This window comes from Lepus europaeus, chromosome 12 (assembly GCF_033115175.1).
Source record: "Lepus europaeus isolate LE1 chromosome 12, mLepTim1.pri, whole genome shotgun sequence".
NCBI lineage: Eukaryota > Metazoa > Chordata > Mammalia > Lagomorpha > Leporidae > Lepus > Lepus europaeus.
This window is the reverse complement of record NC_084838.1, coordinates 17,169,297-17,185,588: the sequence shown is the minus strand read 5'-3', so window position 1 is coordinate 17,185,588 and position 16,292 is coordinate 17,169,297. Positions and strand designations below refer to the sequence as shown.

Genomic DNA, 16,292 nt, shown 5'->3' with positions numbered 1-16,292 from the left:
GCTCCTGGCTTCAGCATGGCCTAGTCTTGGCTTTGCAGGCCCTTGGGGAGTGAACCAGCCAGTGGAAAATCAAACAATTCTCTCTCTCTCTCTCTCTCTCTCTCTCTCTCTTCTCCCTTTAAAATAAATAAAAATTATAAAAAGACACTTTGTAAACCATATTCAGTAATTTGGATTTTATTCCAATGGCAAAACGTTGTCACCAAAAATTATAAATAGGGAACTGACATGTTTAAACACGTTCAAAGTAAGTTACTTGATAGCAATTACTACCTAGAATATGGAGAATAAAAAATTGAGGCAGAGAAGGCAATCAGCACTGTGGCTTTGTGCCAGCCGGTCAAGATAGTGGCACTGAAGGTCACTCAATATCCTAGGAGATAAAATTACAGTTACGGATATGTTGATCACTTAGGACCATAAACTCACTCTGTTGAGGGTAAATTGAAGCCTCCACAACGTATATAATGTGTTCCAAGCTAGCAAGTGGCGGAGTCAAGCTTGCTAACCCCGAGTCCAATGTTTCATTTGCAACATTACCTTTCAATGATTTGTTAGTAGCCATATTTCCACAAAGTTTCAAAATTGAGATTGGTAGAAAGTTCTATTGAATGGAGAAAGTGAGATCAGAGGAGCAGAGAGAAAAAGGTAGAAGATAAAAGGAGAAAAACACAGAAAACCTTGAGAAGGAAGGAAAGAGGCAATATAAAAGGCAAGGAGAAGGAACCAGAAAGAAGAAAAGGAAAATTGCTGAATGGCCTCAGTGCCTTTGTTCTAAGAAATTCCCAAAGAGAGTCCTGACTTTGAAATCTTCAAACTGATGCCTCCCTCCATCTATGTCTCTAGAGGCCAGGAAATTTCTTCTTCAGTTTGAGCTACCTGCTGTCTGATGCTAAGAGATGGCAGGTACCAAAGATTCCTTTTTCTTTGAAGGGGCTACACCAGACTAGACAGAGAAGGCTCCTTGAACATCCCAACATTTCTAAAGAGCTCTGTGTTCTCTGGAAAGTTACTGAGTTAGATAGATGTGTCTGTAGGGTAAGTCCCGCCTACAGGGATGACTTGAATTTTGTATTCTGTGGAAAGCCCCACCATTAGGACACGTGGGGAACATATGAGTGCTAAGAAAAAGAAATTCAAAATACAAATGAATCATGTGATAGTAAAACAGCTTCATCAACAGCTTTTCTTGCTGTCTCCCTCCCATATTTGAAACAATTAGGTCTATCTGAAGGTAAACCAAAAATAAGATCCCCAAAACACACTCTCTACTGTAAAGACTCAGATGGAGAGCCATCTAGCAAGAAGATTTTTAGATACGAGATTATGCTAAATTTTGATTCCTTAAAGAATCAAAGGAAGAGTGATTTGCTCAAGATTGTATCCTGTTGTCAAAGTCCAGATCAAGCAAAGCCTGGAATTCTCAAAGGGAAGAACTCACACAGGCCTCCCAATCTTCATTCATCATTTATTCATCTCCCCATTTACTCTCCTACTTATTCCACAGTATTTTCAGAGAAACCATCAGGTACCTGTGCTGAGCACAGGAGGTATGTCTTAGTCATAATAAAACACCATAGATATGGTTAGTTTAACAAAATACTATAAACTGGTTGACTTAAACAACAGATTGTATTTTCTCAGTTCTGAGATATAGGAGGCCAACATTAGGATACCAGAGTTGTTGGGTTTCATTGAGGGATTTATTCCTGGCTTATAAGTGTCCACGTCCATCCTGTGTCCTTGCATGACAGAGAGAGAGGAAGAGAGGGAGAGAGAGGAAGAGAGGGAGAGAGAGAAAGGCAAAGAGAGAGAGAGAGCATGCAAGAGCATGAGTTCTCTTCCTCTTAAATTGTACAGTTCAGTCAAGGTAATCAACCCAAGTATGACCTCCTTTTATTTTCATTACCTCCTAAATATCCCATTCTCCAGATAAGGTCTTCCATGGGCCAAATTGTGTGGTTCCTTCCCCACCCCCTCAATTCATATATTGAAGTATCAATTCCCAATTAAAATTTTCATCTTTATTTGCAGATATGACTTTTAGTGTGTCATGAAGATTAAGTGAGGTCCTAAGATGGGGGTGAGAGAGTTGTAATCCTATAGGATTGGTACCTTTATACAAAGGAAGGGGAGAGGAGGAGAGGGAGAGAGGGAGAAATTGATTGATTTCCATGTACACATGCAAGAAGGCAATATCTATAAGCCAGGAAGAAGTCCTACATTGGAAGCTGATAATGCCTGCATCTTCACATGCACAATATCTTCATCTTAACTTCCAGTCTCCAGAACCATGAGAAAATAGATTTCTATTATTTAAGTCACACAGTCTAGAGTATTTCATTATGGTAGCCCAAAAAGACAAAAAAACAATCAAATAAGGATTAGGACTTTGACATATGAATTTGAGGGGAGGGCAGAAATATTCAGTCCATAAGTAGGTAAAATGGTGGAAAGAAAGTAAAGAAAATATCCTTGTGATACTTACTATATGGACAGGAAGATGAGTATTATTAATAACTGGCCCTTAAATGTAAAATATACATGTGATATGAACTATAAAGGAAAGTTGAAGGAAGAGAGGAGAGCTATACATAAGAGTACATTGTATATATTATTAAATATTAAAATTATAGAAGATTTAGTCTGAGAAAATCAAGGAAACCTGCTTCAAGGAAGTGAGCAGGGTGGCAGAGATCTGAAGAGTGTGGTTAATCAGGTGGGGAAGAGAGGGTGGGGATTGAGAGGAATTATAGATGGAATAGGATTTGGTACTGAAACTCATGTAGTCATTTACATCTCAAAGTTATTTTTTTCAGTTGTTACTTTTTAAAATAAAAGACTTATTTATTTATTTGAAATGCAGAGTTATAAATAGAGAAGGAAGACACACACAGATAGAGAAATATCTGCCATCTGCTTGTATACTCTCCCAATAGCAGAAATGGCCATGGTTGGGCCAGAATAAAGCCAGGAGCCTGGAACTCCATTCAAAACTCCCACATAGGTGGCAGAGGCCCAAGCACTTAGGCCACTTCCCATTGCTTTCCTAGATGCATTATCAGGAAGCTGAATCAGAAGTGCAGCATATGGGACTAGAATTGGCGCTCACATAGGATGCCACCATTGCAGGCAGTGGCTTAACCCACTGTGCCAAAATCTTATGTTAGTTGATAAGAATTAAGGGTGGATATGCGACCTAATTATGGCACCTTTGCACGTGAACCCAATGAGAGGTTTCAGGCCATTGCATGCTTGCTCTGAAAAGGATAGTTATTTAGGCAGAGTGTGCTCCCTATGTCTCTCTGCTTCCTGGCTCTCCATATGATCAGGGCTATCGGATCTTGACTCAGGAATCACCAAACCAGTAATCCAAAAGAAATCTTCTGTCCTCTTACATTGCTCCTCTCAGGTATTTTAGATAAAGTAATAAAAAGCTGACTAATACAAGGGGGATGTGAGGATATCAAAGGAGGTGAAGGGGAGTCTAAACAAAGGCCTTCTGGGATAAGGAGCATGGAAGGAGCTGCAAACCAGCCACAGCCACTGAAAACAAGTGACCAGAGATAATGCTGGTGAAGAAATGGAAAGCCTACCCCGGGTTCTAACTCTAACCCTAATCCTCTCCCCTGTTAAGGTTGGCACAACGTAAGGATTATTCTTTTATTAGAAATTTGTATGATCAGATTTACATTTAAGGGCAAGTTCTCTGAAAAAGAGGAAAATAATTCACCAGAGAAAGATAAGAAAAAGCAAGAGGGCCCTCTAGGGAGATTGATCAACTGAACAGAGATCCAAGTATGAGATGACGGTAGCCTGAAACAGGGTAACCGTGGTAGACACAGAAAAGTAGAGAGCAGTAGAGAGAGTAGAGACAGATGCACTAAAAGCAGAAACAGAGACATGAGCAAGCTTGGGAGTTATTTTGTAGGCAAAATGCCCTCAGAAAGGGGTTACTTGAAAGAACTGGATAAAGGAGAAGCAGGTATGGGGTTTGACTTTCGCTTTTTTGACTTGCACAGCTGTGGAATGATGATTCTTCAATGAGTGGAGGAACCCTGTAAGAGAACACCTTTAAGAGTTTGGTTTTAGATATTAAAATTTTGTGATGTTTTCGAGGCATCAAAGTGCAGGTATTGGGTAGAGAGTGAGTGGCGTGGGTCCCATTAGCAAGAGAAAGCTGGGTGTTATGGAAAACCTGCATGCACTCCTTGGGAAAGACCAAAAGCATGTGCATGTGATGGTTAGCAATATAATTTCTGACTCAGCGCCAGCATAAGAATGTCTGCTCATCTCTCATCTTGCCAGTTGTTCTCCATTTGCACCTCCCAGGTCCTCCACATGCCCAGACCCATTCTGCCCCACTTTGTACGCTGGAGGCATACCTCTATGAAGTATACCATCTGGCTCCTTACTAATCTAGATGCTAGTTGGGTTTGCCGAGTGGGGTGCTCTGGCAGAATATGGGAGGAGAAAGTTGGGGAATATTTTCCCTTGATCCTTTCCTGTTACTCTATTTCTGAGAGAGAATGGAGAACTCCAACAATTATAGCTTCTGCCAGGGGACCCTTTTCCACAGTTTCAGTTCTCACAAAGTCCAGTAAAACCACTTTCTCTCTCTCCCTTCAGTTCTAGGAGCCAGTGATGGCTTCCTGATATTTGTTGTCCTTGGTAACTTGATATCCACTTGTTTATTCTCTTTAGTCTGCCTATGCATCTATAAATAGTTTTTTCATCAAATTTGGTTACTAATCTCATTTGAGGATGCATTCTTCATCCAGCTGGGAACTTGAGTGATCCACCCTCTGCCCCCGTATTTTTTCCATGTCTGACATTCAGTATTTCAAGAAGGTCAGCATCTTTTCATTCTGTTATTTATGTTTTCTTTCTAGTAAGCTGATGCCTATTTGACTGAGGAGGGTAACAGGAAAACAAACAGAGAGGGAAAGTTTGCTCCCCAGAGCTACACGTGTTTCTGATCCTGATTATAACAAATCCCATCCATCTGTTTGGCTGTTCCTGCCTCCATGACAGTGCCAGAAGCCCAGACAGGCTTCAATGGAGAAGCTTGTCCAAACCTCTCTGAGGCCTGTTTCATGCTGCCTGCCACCCTCCCTCCTGTTCCCATTCAGAAGCTCTATCAGTATCAATATATCAAGTAGCCCAAACAAGCCACAGTACCTCCTGATACCCACTGAGCTCTACCTCCCCAGAGCAGCAAAATGCTCACCCATCGCCTGGATGAATGCAACAGATGGTGCTTGATCTGAGCATCACAGCAGGCCCAGGAAAGGGAGGGAGAGGAGGAGGTTGCTGCCTCTTTCTAATTGACACATGAGAGATCATCAGCCTTAATGGGAGCACACCACTGTTGCCTGAGCTGGAGAGCCCTGTCTCCTAAACCAAGCTGGAGGAAGAGGAGAGGGAAAGAGTGGGAGGGAGAACAGCTCAGCGATGAAAGCAGCATAAGAAAGAGTAGGACACAGAGGAGAGAGAAAGCAGAAAAGGAAAGGAGTAAGGACAGAAATAGAGACAGAAGCAGCAACTGAAGGGAAAGTGGAACACAGAACAAAGAGCAGAACTATGTGTTACTCTGCAAAATCATACTGAGTGTGTTGGTTTAGAGACATCGGGCACAAGCCTCAGTCTACACCCTGCAGAGCTAGCACTCCATGCTGTGTCTACACTGACAGCAACAACTGTGCATTCAACCTGTCATTCTGTCCTCCACACATCTGCTAAGGATGTTCTACCAGTGAAGTGCATACCAGCTTGGGTTCAAGTTCCAATGTCACTTTTATCACTATCTTCAATTTTTCTCGGACATACTTAACATGCTCAATTCTTCAGCACAGACTTCACAAGGTAAGGAGCCGGGCATTTCTGGAGGGTTTCTCATTTATTTCTGCCAACAATCTTGAAAGGTAAGTGTCATTAACGCCTGTTTGGCGATTAGGACACTGAGACTCAGAGAAGCTGACGATCTTCTAGGGTCACATAGCTTAGAAATGGCAGAGCTGGGATGTGGCTCAGTTTATAATGACTGTAATGCCACAACTCCATGTACTTATCAGGTACTGTCTCCAGACTACTTGGTAGGTGGAGTGGAGCCTCTCGAGAGCAGAGGTTAAGTGTGACTTCTCTGACACTGGGAAATGACTCAAACAATCTAGCCTTCTTTATTTCATCTAGACAATGAGCCTCAGCCCTGGCCAGAGCCAGTGGTTTGACTTGATTGGCCTGCTATGCCAGAGAGACCTTGCTCAAGACAATCCATCTTAGAGATCCTAAGTTCAGCTCAGGCCTCATCTTATCAAGTCTTTCTCACTACAGAACTAAGCTCAGAGAACCAAGCAGCAGGTAGATACCAGCCACACTGTCCAGTGCAAGTGAGGATGCCTACTTGAGTTGCAAGCATGTAGTCTTGAGATACTCTGCTTACTTCTGCAGCCCTCAGTTTTCTCCTCTGTAAATACCTGCAGGGTCACTGGGATGATTAAATGTAAATACGTACAAAAAATGTCTAAGAGAGCTTCCAGAATATAGTGTTTAAGAAAGATTAGTCATTACCCACTTTTCTCTCACTAGAACTTTAGCTTCATGAATTTTTATTGAACTCATTCATTTATTCATTCTTTTGTTTTGAAAGTCATTGGCATTGAGAGATTCCAAGATGGCAGATTAGGGAATGACATACTGTGCTAGGCTTGGGATGAACAGTTTAAAAAAAAGTGTAGGAAGTACACTCTCAGGGGAGAAAACTGGAAATCCTACAAGAGGAAGAGGAACACTGTGTACCTGTGTGGAGGGTGTGGACATGCAGTACAAACACGAACACAAGCACAATGGCAGCAGCCGAGAGCCAGAACGGATGGCAGCTTAGAGATGGAGGTTAGATGAGACTACAGCAACCCATGGTGATATAACCAGAGGGAGAGCATGGAGTGAGACCAAACTGGAGCCCTGTGGGCCAGCAGCTGCTAGTGGTTGCCCATGGACTCAGTGGAAGTAGAGGTGCCATGTTTATCTCGCCCTAAATTCCCCACAACAGCTCCCGCTGACCAGCTGGGGTTGCTGCAGAAGACATTGTGCACACACACAGCAACTGGCTGTGACAGGATGCTATCTTCTTGGCAGTATTGACAGGGGAAAAGCTACATTTGGCCAGTGGTTCTTGTGTATACTTGTGATCCAGAGATTCTAGCAGAGGAAACGATTTGCAGTCCCACTGACTTTGAGCCTGGCTGGGAGAAGGCTGGACAACTACATAGGATGATGAGATGCCTGCAGCCTCCCAGGATTAAGATGCCCAGGTGGAGCTGTCTTGCAAAACATCTGCTTCTATGTTGGTTGGACAGGCTGACAGGGAAGAGAGTAACCTCTGCACCCAGTGACCATGAAAGCCTTGTGTGCTGAGATCGTGGGGGATCCGTGGTTACATGAAAAGCTGCAGGGTGTAGCTAAGTCTCTGGGGAATCAGTGGGTGTGGCTCCACATGCTCCAGGATCCTTGTTCCAAGATCATTGCAGGTCATTGCAGCAGGAACTGTGCTCATAATGAGGACTGCACAGATCACTTCTGTGGTTCATAAAATGGTGCAGAACACCCTGGGGGCTAACACCTGGGCATTGAGATCTATTATGCCCAACGTTGGTGTTACCCTGGATACTCAACCCACTCTGGACCACTGACCAGGGTTCCCTGGACACATCCACCACATATCTCTTGATATTCACTGAAAGTGTAGACATTCTAGTAAACCACAGAAGTGTAGCTCAAATATAAAAGCAATCAGGGAAAAAAATAAACTCCAGAAATGCCTAAAAACTAATGTGGAAATTCAATAAAAAGGAATAAGGAAGACATCATGTCCTCCTCAAAGGAACATCACATTTCAATATTAGAATAAGATGAAGAGAGTGAGGAAATGATGGAAAGAGAATTCAACAAAAATATTCATAGGAATACTCAAAAACAATCAGAAGAAAATCCATGAACTAAAGAAAGCCATGGGGCGGTGCTGTGGCTCACTTGGTTAATCCTCCACCTGCAGTGCTGGAATCCCATATGGGCGCTGGGTTCTAGACCCAGTTGTCCCTCTTCCAGTCCAGCTCTCTGCTGTGGCCCAGGAGGGCAGTGGAGGATGGCCCAGGTGCTTGGGCCCCTGCACCCGCATGGGAGACAAGGAAGAAGCACCTGGCTCCTGGCTTCAGATTAGCACAGCGCCAGCCGTGGTGGCCATTTGGGGAATGAACCAACAGAAGGAAGACCTTTCTCTCTGTCTCTCTCTCTCTCTCACTGTCTAAAACTCTATCTGTCAAATAGAAAAAAAAATAAAAAGAAAGCCATACAACATGAATAAAAATTTTCCCATGAAATTGAGAATTTAAAGAGAAATCAAAATGAAATATTAGAAATGAAGAATTCAATAAATCAAATAAAAATGTGGTGGAAAGCATTAATGGCCAACTTGGCAAGGGAAAAGAAAGAATATTCAAACTAAAAGACACAAATTTGGAAAGCTGACAGTCAGACCCCCATCCTGACCTCCCCCCCCCAAAAAAAAAAAAAAAAGAACATAGGAAACTGAAAAATAGCATTGGAGATTGATCAGATACTATTAAACAACTCAACATATAGGTCTTAGGAGTTCCTGAAGATGTGGAAAGAGAAAATGGCCTAGTTAATGAAATAATTACAGAAAAAATTACAGAAAATTTCCAGAATTTGGAGAAAGAAATGGATATCCAAGTAGAGGAAGCACATAGAACTCCTAACAGACATGACCAGAAAGGATCTTCACCATGGCACACTGTAGTCAAAAATTCCACAGTAAAACATAAAGATTCTAAAATGTGCCTGGGGATTCCAATACAATCCCATCAAGGAGGCATGTACCAATGCCATCTCACTAGTCCAAGTGATCAATTTCAGTTCACAATTGATGGCTCTGATAGGTCTAAGAGTCAAAGGGATCACACAAACAAGACAAGTGTCTGCTAATACTAACTGATAGAATCAAAAAGGGAGAGAAGGATCCAACATGGGAAGCGGGATACACAGCAGACTCATAGAATGGCAGATGTCCTAAACAACACTCTGGCCTCAGAATCAGCCCTTAAGGCATTCAGATCTGGCTGAAGAGCCCATGAGAGTATTGTAGGCATGCAAAGCCAAGATACCATGGAAAAGAAAAAAAGAAGACGACGACCTAACTGAAAGATCTCTGTGAGTGAGATCCCAGTGGAAAGAACGGGGCCATCAAAGAAGGAGGTACCTTTCTCTGAAGGGAGGAGAGAACTTCCACTTTGACAATGACCCTGTTGGAATAAGATTGAAGTTGGAGAACCCTAAAGGCTTCCATAGCCCTGGCAACTCATGACTAGAGCCTAGGGAGATTACTGACGCCATGAACAGGAGTGTCAAATTGTTAAGTCAGCAACAGGAGTCACTGTGTACTTACACCCCATGTGGGACCTGTCCTTAACGTGTTGTCTAATGTGCAGTGATGCTATAACTAGTACTGAAACAGTATTTTTACACTTTGTATTTCTGTGTGGGTACAAACTGATGAGATCTTTACTAATTATATACTGAATCGATCTTCTGTATATAAAGATAATTGGAAATGAAAAAAAAACCTGGTGTTAAATTGGAAATGGCATAGAAAATTAATTAATTAAAAATATATTATGTAGGATCCCTGTCTTTAATGTGCTGTACACTGTTATTTAATGCTATAACTAGTACTCAAACAGTATTTTTTTCACTTTGTGTTGCTATATGGGGGCAAACTGTTGAAATCTTTACCTAATATATACTAAACTGATCTTCTGTATATAAAGAGAATTGAAAATGAATCATGATGTGAATGGAAGGGGAGAGGGAGCAGGAAAGGGGAGGGTTGCAGGTGGGAGGGAAGTTATGGGAGGGGGGAAGCCATTGTAACCCATAAGCTGTACTTTGGAAATTTATATTCATTAAATAAAAGTTTAATAAATGAAAAAAAAGAATCTAAAATGTGCATGAGATATACCAGATTACCTTCTGAGGATCTCCAAATAGACTCACAGCTGACTTCTCATCAGAAACCCTACAGGCTAGAAGAGAATGGGAAGATACAGTCCAAGTCTTAAAAGAAAAAGCTATCAATCCAGAATTCTATACCCTGCAAAATTCTCATTTATGAATGAAGGTGAAACAAAAACCTCCCATAACAGACAGAAATTTAAAGAATTTATCACCACTCTTCCAGCCTTAAAAAGATGCTTAAAGATATGCAACACACAGAAACACAGAAAGATAGCTATCATTATGAAAGAATGCAAAGGCAGAAAACCCCCCAGGAAAAGTACCAAAAAATAGGAATATTTATGGAAAAATGGGAGGGCCAAATTGTTATTTATCAATAGTCACCTTGAATGTAAATGGCCTCAATTCTCCAGTTAAAAGATGCAGACTGGATGAATTGATTAAAGAACAAGTCCCATTTATTTGCTGACTACAAGAAACACATCACACCACCCATCTATTTGCTGACTACAAGAGACACATCACACCAACAAAGATACACACAGACTGAAAGTGAAAGGATAGAAAAAGATATTCCATGCAAATGGAAAGCAAAAATGGTCAGGTATTGTCATCCTAATATCAGACAAAATAGATATTAACATAAAATCTGTTAAAAGAAACTAAGAAGGACACTATATAATGATTAAGGGATCAATTCAACAGGAAGATGTGATTATAACAAATCTATATGCACCCAATTACAGGGCACACAACTATTTAAAAGAAATGTTAATGGATCAAGAGCGAGATATAGACCCCAATACAATAGTGATGGGGGGACATAAACACCCCAGTTTCAGCAGTGAACGGATCAACTAGACAGAAAATCAACAAGGAAACAACAAGAGCTAATCGACTCTATGGACCAAATGGACCTAAATGATATCTACAGAATGTTTTATCCCACAGTTGCAGAATATTCATTCTTCTCATCAGCGCAAGGAACTTTCTCCAGGATAGGCCATATGCTTGGCCATAAAGCAAGTCCTAGAAAATTAAAAAAAAATTGAAACCATATGATGCATCTCTTCTGATCATAATTAAATGAAGCTAGACATCAATCACTCAAGAATCTCTAGATCACATGCAAACACATGGAGACTAAACAACATGCTCCTGAATGAAATCAAAAGATAAATCAAAAAATTTCTGAAAACAAATGAAGATGACAATACATCATATCAAAACTTATGCGAAACAACAAAAACTGTGTTAAGAGGGAAGTTTATACCAATCGGTGACTACATCAAGAAATTGGAAAGGTACCAAATAAATGAGTTATCCATGGATCCCAAGGACCTAGAAAAACAACAAACCAACCCAAAATTAGTAAAAAGAAATAATTAAAGAATTAAAGAAATAATTGAATAATTAAAGTTAGAGAAGATATAAAACTGAAACAAAAAAATACAAAAGATCAGTGAAAGGAAGAGCTATTTTCTCGAAAAAATAAACATAATAGATATACCATTGGCCCAACTAACCAAAAGAAGACGGAGAAAACCCAAATCAATAAAATCAGAGTTGAAAAAGGAATGTATCAATAAATACCACTGAAATAAAAAGAATCATCAGCAATTACTACAAAGAGCTATATGCAAATAAATTTGGAAACCTAGAAGAAATCGCAACATGCCTAGACACAATCAATCTATAAAAATTGAGTCATGAAGACAGAAAACCTGAGAAGACCAACAACAAAGATGGAAATTGAATCAATAATGAAGAACCTCCCAACAAAGAAAAGCCCAGGACCAGATGGCTTCACCACTGAATTCTATCAGACATTGAAAAAAATAAACTAATTCCACTTCTTCTCAAGCTATTCAAAACAACTGAAAGGGAAGAAATCCTCCCAAACTCCTTCTATGAAGTCTACATCACCTTAATTCCAAAGCCAGAAAAAAATACAACAGATAATGAAAATATAATCCAATATCCCTGATGAACATTGATGCAAAAATCCTCACCGAAATATTAGCTAATTGAATTCAACAACACATGAGAAACATCATTGAATGCAGACCAAGTGGATTTATCCCTGGTATGCACGGATGGTTCAATGTTTGCAAATCAATCAATGTGATCATACACATCAACAAACTGAAGAACAAAAACCATATGGTTACCTCAATAGATATAGAGAAAGCATTTGATAAAATGGAACATAATTTCATGATGAAAACATTAAGCAAACTGAGTATAGAAGGAAAATTCCTCAACACAATCAAAGCAATTTATGACAAACCCATGGCCAGCATCATATTCAATGGGGAAAAGCTGGAGGCATTCCTTCTAAGATTTGGAACCAGACAAGGATGCCTACTATCATTATAGATATTTAATATAGTCCTGGAAGTTTTAGCCAGAGTTATTAGGCAAGAAAAAGAAATCAAAAGGATACAAATTGGAAAGGAGGAAATCAAACTATCCCTAATTGCAGATGACATGATCTTATAAATATGGGATCCAAAAGACTCCACTGAGAGAGTATTGAAACATAAAAGAGTTTGGTAAAGTGGCAGGATATAAAATCAACAGAGAAAAATCAATAGCCTTTGTATATACAGACAATGTCATGGCTGAGAAAGAATTTTTAAGATCAAGCACATTCACAATAGTTCCAAAAATCATTAAATATCTTGGAATAAATTTAACCAAGGATGTCAAAGATCTCTATGGTGAAAACTACAAATACTAAAGAAAGAAATATAAGACTTTGAAAAATATAAAAACTTTAAATGTTCAAGGATTGGAAGAATCAACATTATCTAAATGTCCATACTACTGAAAGCAATTTGCAGATTCAATGCAATCCCAATGAAAATACCAATACATTGTTTGAGGCGCTAGAAAAATGATGCTAAAATTCATATGGAAACACAAGAGACTCCAATTAGCTAAAGAAATCTCATACAACAAAAACAAAGCCAGAGGCATCACAATACTTGATTTCAAGACAAAATATAGGGCAGTTATAATCAAAACAGCCTGGTATTGGCACAAAAACAGATGTGTCGACCAATGGAACAGAATAGACTCCAGAAATCAACCCATGCATCTATAACCAACTTATCTTTGATAAAGGAGCTAAACTCAAGCCTTGGAGCAAGGACAGTCTCTAACAAATGGTGCTGGGGAAATTGGATCAATACATGCAGAAGTATGAAACTAGAGTCATAGCTTACACCTTACAAAAAAATCCATTCAAAGGTCTTTGACCCAATACCATCAAATTACTGGAGAACATTGCGGAAACTCTGCAAGATATTGCCATAGGAAAAGAATTCTTGGAAAAGACCCCAGAAGCATAGGAAATCAAAGCCAAAATGGACAAGTGAGATTACATCAAGCTGAGAAGCTTCTGCACTGCAAAAGAAACACAGCAAGGGCTGGCTCACTTGGCTAATCCTCCACCGGCGGCGCCAGCATCCTATTATGAGTGCAGGTTCTTGTCCCGGTTGCTCCTCTTCCAGTCCAGTTCTCTGCTGTGGCCCAGGAAGTCAGTGGAGGATGGCCCAAGTGCTTGGGCCCCTGCACCCGCATGGAAGACCAGGAAGAAGCACCTGGCTCCTGGCTTCGGATAGGCACAGCGCCAGCCAGAGCGGCCATTTGAGGAGTGATCCAACAGAAAGAAGACCTTTCTCTCTGTCTCTGTCTCTGTCTCTCTCTATCTATAACTCTACCTATCAAATAAAAAAAAGAAACACAGAAAAATGAAGAGGCAACCAACAGAATGAGAGAAAATATTTGCAAACTACAAAACTGATAAAGGGTTAACATTTAGAATCTATAAAGAGCTCAAGAAATTCAACAACAACATAGCAAAAAAATCCAGTTAAGAAATGAGTAAAGGACTTGAACAGGCATTTTTCAAGAGAGGAAATTCAAATGACCAACATACACTTGAGAAAATGCTCAGGGTCATTAGACAACAGGGAAATGCAAACCAAAACCATAATGAGGTTTCACCTCACTCCAGCAAGAATGGCTCTCATATAGAAATCAACAAATGACAAACACTGGCAAGGATGTTAGAAAAAAAGTACTAGGGTCCACAATTGGTGGAAATGTAAACTGTTTCAGTCACTGCATAAGACAGTTTGGAGATGCCTCAGAAATCTGAATATAGACCTACCATATGACCCATCCTGGAAATTTACCCAAACCAAAAGAAAATATATGAAAGAGTTATCTGTAGCACCATGTTCACTGCAGCACAATTTATGATAGCTAAGACATAGAATCAACCCAGATGTCCATCAACAGTTGACTGGATAAACAAATTATGATATAAATACACTATAGAGTACTGCTCAGCTGTAATAAATGAAACCCTGTCTTTTGCCACAAGATGTATACAACTGGAAACCATTATACTTAGTGAAATAAGCCAGTCCTGAAAAAGACAGATATATGTGTTCTCTGATGCGAGGTAACTAACAGAGTATCTGAAATGTAATATATTGGAGTGAAATAGACATTTTGAGATTCGATGATTGTTTACAGCCCTTGTCTCTTCTGTTGAGGAACAATGTTTTGGATTTTTTTTTCCTTCATACTATTTGTTGAACTCTTTTATTTAGTGTAGAGTTAACTACACGATCATTAAGTAAACTGAAAATAGGTATTTGTAAAAATTAAGAATTAGAATATGAGAGGGAGGAGAAGGAAGGGTTGGAGTATGGAGAATGGGGGGAAGTGTCACTAGGTTTCTAAATCTGTAGATATAAAATACATGAAACCTGTATAACTTAAATAAAATTTTAAAAAGAAAGTTATTTTGTGTGTGTGTATAAAATTTAATGCAATAATATACACAAAGTGCTTAACACAGTACCTCAAATGGATTAAGAAATCAATGAAGTATAGTCTTTATTACCATTATTATTATCCAGATTATGTGAATAAGCCTGAAGAGGGTCTTGTGTGGAATCAAAGTTCACTGAATATAAATTCTCCCCTTCCCATATGGGTGATTCATTGCCCTTGGCTAAGGACTATCAACACTCTTTTTCATCAGATTTTGCCATCATCCTTGGCCCTTATGACATCAGGGTTTCTATCCCTACTCTCCTTCAGCCAATTCCCATCGCAGTCACATCTAGAACCTGGATATGGCTGTAACATCAATCTCAGAAATACAGTTTCTGCTCATGGTCTTCTGTCTATACTCATAACTTGCTCTGTCATGCTCACCTGGTTCATGCTTTGAACTCCAAGATGTCACCAGGTCCTGACTTTTAGGTACATTATGACAAACATTTGAGAAAATACAAATTTGTTGTCCATTAAGGTCTACCAACACCACTGGTAGACTGTGGAAGAGGAATTGTTTACATGGAAGCTCATTGGAGGAAAGGGAAAATCTCACTCTCTTACCCTTATTCACTTCCTCTCCAGAAATTTAACTCCCTTCTAGGCAGTTTCTTCTTCCAGAGAGACATTTCACACTTCTGTAGCTGATTTACTATCAGGGTTCCCCTAAATGTCACTTCAACTTGGAAAAAGCATTTCTTTAGCTAGCTAACCACACCAACAATAATAGAATTTAATATTTTTGGAGTTTGCCATGTGACAGATATTATTTTAAGGTAAATACAGTCACCATTTAGTGTAACTCGTAATTACTGTGATACTTGGTATAATCTGCTCCAATTCTTCCCTACATTCTGCATACACATCCTTATTACAGCTTCATTGTAGACACAGTGTATTTCATTACCACTTGATTTGGGCTCAGTTATTTTTTATTTAAAGCTTTATTTTATTTTATTAATTTAAAGGCAGAGTGAGAGAAAGAAAGAGAGAAAGAGCGAAAGAGAGCGAGAGAGCGAGAGCCTTCCATCTGCTGGTTAACTCCCCAAATGGCTGCAACAGCTGAGGCTAGAACAGGCTAAAGCCAGGAGCCAGGAGCTTCTTCAGGGTCTCCCACTTGGTTGCAGGATCACCAAGCACTTGGGCTATCCTCTGTTGTTTCCCCAGGCACATTAGCAGAGAGCTAGATTGGAAGTGGAGCAGCCAAGACTCAAACAGTTACTCATAGGAGATGCTGGTGTTGTAGGTGGTGGTTTAACACACTGTGCCACAACATCAGCCCCTGTGCTTGGCTGTTGGATTGCTTTGGCCAAGGAAATACAGGTTGATGTCAGCCTGTGCTAGTTATGAGCTTGGACTTCAAGAGATAGCACATATTTTCACATTCTTACACCTGCCAC

General features: G+C 40.0%; 1 protein-coding gene across 5 annotated transcripts in view; it reads right to left on the bottom strand.

Moving 5' to 3' along the window:
- Positions 1–16,292, bottom strand: part of ASTN2 (astrotactin 2) — a 1,014,855-nt gene that overhangs the window by 733,429 nt on the left and 265,134 nt on the right. The gene's annotated exons all lie outside the window — the stretch shown is intronic.